Source organism: Cnephaeus nilssonii, assembly GCF_951640355.1.
Source record: "Cnephaeus nilssonii genome assembly, chromosome: 4".
Taxonomy (NCBI): domain Eukaryota; kingdom Metazoa; phylum Chordata; class Mammalia; order Chiroptera; family Vespertilionidae; genus Cnephaeus; species Cnephaeus nilssonii.
The window spans coordinates 73286086-73292098 of NC_137075.1; the positions used below are offsets into that span (position 1 = coordinate 73286086).

At 41.6% G+C, this 6013-nt stretch overlaps 1 pseudogene across 1 annotated transcript; it reads right to left on the reverse strand.

Moving 5' to 3' along the window:
* Nucleotides 1–4407: 4407 nt before the first annotated feature.
* Nucleotides 4408–4949, reverse strand: LOC307098294 (SKA complex subunit 1-like; annotated as a pseudogene). Its single transcript has one exon. The product of its transcript is annotated as an SKA complex subunit 1-like (transcript).
* Nucleotides 4950–6013: the final 1064 nt, after the last annotated feature.

A 6013-nucleotide genomic window follows, 5' to 3' on the forward strand; every position in this document is an offset into this window, starting at 1 on the left:
TTATCACCCCTCTGCCCCCCACCACTCCCGCAAGGTTAAGAAACACGTTCTCTGCAAACAGATTCCATACCCTCTAAGAATACTCCTCTCTGCCCCTGGGTAACATGAGGCCTGGTTTCCCTAAGCCCTTCCTCACGGTGATGTGAGGAAAACCTTGCATTGGATTCCAAAGTCCTTGTCCTTTTGAAGAAAAAGGCCGAGGTGGGGAGGAAGGCTGTGATGAGGTCTGCAGGACGCACAGGACAGGTGGCCCCAAGAAGGTGCAAGTGAGAGTAAGACCACTGCTGCTTAGCAGGCTTACAGCCAGGGCATGAGGAGGGGCTGTGCTAAGTCCAGGGGGACCCAAGGTAGCCATTGGGAAGCCTGGCTTCTGACCTGGAAATGTAAAACAGACCAGAGGGCAAAGGGCACTCGAGTGCCAGCAACTGCTTTCCTGGAGAATGAAAATCTCTTACCCTGGGTCCCAATTAACCCTGCCTGGACTGGACCTGAGGTCTTCTCAGGAGACTCGACAGTCTACTATTGACTTCCATGAATAAACTAGAGGCCCAGTGCAAGAATTCGTGCATGGGTGGGGTCCCTCAGGGTGGCCTGCAGGGATTGGGCTGAAACTGGCAGTCCATGCTGCCTGCCACTCCTACCTGCCGTTCCTGCTCACCCCGGCCCCTCTGTGCCTGCCCTGCCGCAGGCTCACGCCTAGTCAGTCCTGATCGGGCACCCATCTCGAGAGGGGTGATGGGGTGTGGCCAGGACGTGATCAGCCCTCCTGGCGAGCGATGGGATGCCCTTGCCCGCCTGGTATCCGGATCTGTCCTGCTGACATTAGCGCCGGTTGTCAGGAGCCACCTGGTGGCTGCTTTTACATCATTTCTTCCATGTGGAGCGTCTAGGGAGGGGAAGTGGCCCTGGTGCCTGAGGCTGAGTTCCAGGAGGCTGGTGGCGCTGTTGGGATCTGGCCCGTTCTCCAGAGATAGGACCTGCAGGACTAGTGAGAGAGTAAGTGGCGGCCACTGGGCTGGTGGGCCGCTGGGAAGGGTCAGTCAGCTGAGCCGCGTTCCCACTGTGGGAGCACACTGACCACCAGTGGGCAGCTCCTGTGTTGAGCATCTGCCCCCTGGTGGTCAGTACACATCATAGCAACCGGTTGACGGGTCATTCGGTCATTCGGTCATTCAGTAACTTAGGCTTTTATATATATATATATATATATATATATATATATATATATATATATATACATACATACTTAGGCTTTTATATATATATATATGAACTGTTGGGAGTATATATTCCTCTCCATTGTGCCTACCATTTATTTATCTAATAACTTATATTGTAAACACATTGTGGCTTACTCAGTCTATAGTAATTCCCCTCATCCTCCCTGGCTTATAAAAAATTTGCAAAAGCCTTTTGAAGTTTTGGGTATTTCAGAGAACCTGCAAAGTTCCAGATGTCTTACCTTAATGATAGGGTGACTCCATGCTCGCTGTAATAATCAGTCCTCCTGGTATAAACCATCCCTGACACCATTACAGATGTGCTCTAAGTGATGGCTTTGGAGTGTAGAGGCCCGCACCAAAGTCACCCAGGCCAGTCAAGAGAGGCTGCTATCTGCTGTCCCTGGAATGTGTGTCACACCTGAAGGAAAAGTGGGAGCCTGGTAGGAGGTGGTGGGGAGGTGGAGTTGGGGGAGGGCAGCCAGGTGGAAGAGAGGCCCAAGCGTGGCTGACTGGAGAGGTTTGAATGGCCATCCAGAGGAAGCTGTGCCTCAGAAGAGAATGGAGATTATTTTGACCACCGTTTTTCTCTGCAAGGAACTGGTAGTTTACACAGGAAGTTTTATAGATGGTTACTTCTGGGTCCTTAGAGTGAAGGGAGGTCTGGCTCCTTCTAGTCATACTGTATGGTTCAGAACAGAATAATAGAAGTTTAGGGCTTTTAGAGAAGTTAATTTTGATTTTTTAAAAGAGAACCTCATGAGATGAGATTTCCTAATTGAAAAAACTTAAGTCGTTTAGAAGAACTGGATTCAGAAGGGAGAGGAAAACTTAACATGGGAGCAGCTCAGGGTTGCTAACAGGTCTACCGGTAATTACCATGTCCAGAAGCAGGGAGTGAGATGGAACACAAATCATTAGCTTTTACAACTTGTTACTCTTTCTAGCCTAAGGCTAATGGAAGAAGGTGATCCTCCCTGCAACTGTGGAATGGCTGGTTGCAAGTGTTGCTCTCTAGGAATTACTCATTTACCCTGTAATTAGAGTAGCTGCCACTAATTCTCACTTCTTTGCTTGCTCCAAATGTCAAGGCTCATCGAAGAATCTAAGAATCGCTTCCTAACAATATTCTCTCCATTCTTATTTTATATCACAAGTGCTTGCAAAATCACTTAAACATTAAACAGCACATAAGTCATAATTGTTGCAGGCTTTTAACCTTTTGCACTCAGATGTCGAGTGTGACTCGACACGGTTAGCATTAGAATAAAGGAATTGAGAAAAAAGCAAGCGAGTGCAAAGGGTTAAAGATGTAAATGTCTAGGTGAAATCTGGTAGTTTTCCTACTATCATCTTTTCTAAATTAACTGTTTAATATGAAATGTTTTACATATACAAATGTGTTTCATATACAACAGAGAATATATATATGACTGTTTAATATGAAATGTGTTACATATACAACAGAGAATATATATATATATATACATATATATGTGTTACATATACAACAGAGAATATATATATATAACTGTTTAATATGAAATGTGTTACATATACAACAGAGAATATATATATATAACTGTTTAATATGAAATGTGTTACATATACAACAGAGAATATATATATAACTGTTTAATATGAAATGTGTTACATATACAACAGAGAATATATATATATAACTGTTTAATATGAAATGTGTTACATATACAACAGAGAATATATATATAACTGTTTAATATGAAATGTGTTACATATACAACAGAGAATATATATATATATATATACACACACACACACACACACACACACACACACACACACACACTAGAGGCCCAGAGCATGAAATCTGTGCACTGGTAGGATCCCTAGATCCCTAGCGGCTGGTGGCAGCTGGCCAGGGCCTCCCTGTCTCCCTTTCCCCTGCCAGCCTCGCCCCCTGGTTGAACTCCCGGAAGAACTCCTGGTTGAGGGGACAATTTGCATACTATGCTTTTATTATATAGGATATTGTGCATATATAAAATTTAAGTATTTATTTTAAGATATATGCTTTATTTTAAAGAAGTTTAATTTTTTACAAGAGACGGGAAAAGATGATAAAAAAACTACAGAAATTACATATAAAAATTACCTATAAGGAAATTATAGGGATAGTTTCTATACCTTACCGTTGGCTGGTTCAAAAGCTCTCAAGGGCCTCCAGTTATAACATATGAATTGAGTCCTCCCCTCCCTCTGGCAGCCTCCAGCAGTACCCTAAGAAATTCAGTATCACATGAAACCTCTTGTCAACCTTCAAAGCTATGAACTCCATTATGTCAGCTCCCACTCTAAAAGAAGGACCTTTGGTATCCTTTGTTTCTTCATCAGTAAATCTGTGATAGAGATTTCTGGCAGACTCATAGCAGACTTTTTTGGTTGATGTAGAATGCTTTTTGTTGTTGTTGTTGGCATTATTATAGACGTCCCCCCTTTTACTCACCTCCACCCCTCCTGCCCCTCTCTCTGGCCATCACCACATTGTTGTCTGTGTCCATGGGCTATGCAGATATGTTCTTTGGCTAATCTCCTCACCTTCTTTCATCCAGTTCCTCCCATTTCCCTCCCCTCTGACCTCTGTCAGTTTGTTTCACGCATCCATTCCTCTGGTTCTATTTTGTTCGTCAGTTGATTTTGTTCATTAGATTCTATATGCAAGTGAGGTCATGTGAGATCTGTCTTTCTCTCCTGGATTATTTTGTTTAGCATAAAAACCTCCAGGTCCATTCATGCTGTTGCAAAGGGTAAGAGCTCCTTCCTTTTTACAGCCAAGTAGCATTCCAATGTGTAAATGTACCACAGGTGTTTTAGTTACTCATTTGCTGATGGGCACTTGGGTTGTTTCTAGATCTTGGCTATTGTAAATAACACTGCTATGAACTTAGGGGTGCATATATTCTTTCTGACAGATGTTTTGGGATTCTTAGGATACATACCCAGAAGTGAAATTGCTGGGTCAAAAGGAAGTTCCATTTTTTGTTGTTGTTGAGAAACTCTACACATAATGTTTTCCACAGTGGCTGCACCAGTCTGCATTCCCACCACCAGTTCCCTTTTCTCCATATTCTCACCAGCACTTGTTTGTTGATTTATTGATGGTAGCCATTCTGAGAAGTGTGAGGCAATATCTCATTGTGGTTTTAATTTACTTCTCTCTGATCTTATATTTACCGATTACTGCCTTGTTGATTTCTTTAATAACATCATTAACTTGACATTAGGTTAAGCAGGATTTCATGTACACAGGAATGCCATTGAACTCATCAAAAATTACATATGGCATTTCTTTAATTTCTTTGTTCTTTAGAGGCCTTCTTTGTGGCTGCAGATTCCTCAACTTTGACAGGTTCTTCAGGGTCAAGATCTGATACAGTCACAAAGTTCTGGGTCACTGAACTTGAGGCAAATGGGGAGGTATGTTTTCTTTGAGATGTTGCACATCTTACAATCTTCTTCAAGAGAGTCACTGAATTCCTTGAGTGAACAGGTAGATTGTACTTGATACTGAATTTCCAATTCCAATTTACTTAGAAGCTTGTTTACTAAATGATTTCATTTCCTATTTTATTTAATATAGTCTTTAAGGTAGATTCTTGACTCACAGTTTCTTAATGACAAAGATTTTTATATATTGACAATCATTTCATTAATATGAGAGCATATTTGTTCCAGATCTGAGGAGGCCATCCTTTAAGCCTCTCGTACAAGTCTGGGAGCAAAAAGCACAATTTAAAGATTTATAATAAAATTAACCTGGATAATCACCCACAATAAAACATTGCTAGTACATAGGGAGCCCTCTGTATACCCCACCTTAATTGCATCTCTCCTCTCTTCCATGAAGAAGTATCCACTCTCCTGAATTTTGAATTCATTATTCTCTTGCTTCTCTTTAGTTTTTACCTTATTTGTATGCATCCCTTAAACTATATTATTTAGTTGTTTAATTTTATATGACTGGAATCTTACTATATATATTCCTCTGTGTCCTGTTTGTTTTATTCCATGCTCTATCCCAAGATAATGCTGATCTAAATGTTCAGACTGAGATTTTTTGAAAGTGCTAGTGCAGATTCTTGCTCCAAATCTTTTTAAAATTTTATCTTTTCTGATGACCCTCCCCCTGCAACACTGACCCCCTCTACCCTGCTCCCCGTCTTGCTCCAAATCTTGATGAGAGATGCTTAGTTCTTAGGAATTCTCAGAGACCAAAATAAGTAATAATTTTAATAATTTCCCCATGAAAAATTGTCCCCCAACTCTACCCCAGTTTACCTCTGAGGGTCTGGTCTTCTCCATGTCCTGGCTTTAGTGGGTGGAGGGGGTAGGCTCTAATCCAGCCTCCCACTGTGCTGGGGCACCAGGCTCTTCTTTCCTCCACTAAAACCTATGCCTATGTGTCAGGTCATTGGGTATTAACAGATGCCACAGACAAGTGCTTCAGTGCTCTCTTGTCTCTTAGATTTATGTTTTCTCATTGATTTGAATGTCTGAGGATTACTCTTACTTCTATTTTCCAGGCTCTCAGCCTGTAAGAGATCTTTTCACGTATTTTTAGATGTTCTGTACTGGACAACTTGTCTGCCATATTGCTGACTAGGGCAGTCCTCCCTAATATGTTTGAGTTGGAAGCCTTAGAATTTGATTAAAATATTTCTTTGTAACAAAACATCAATCCTTAGAGTCATATTCTCTTAAGGAATGGCTTAACATGACCTTCAAATGCTTTTAACCTGTGTGGTTCAGCTATT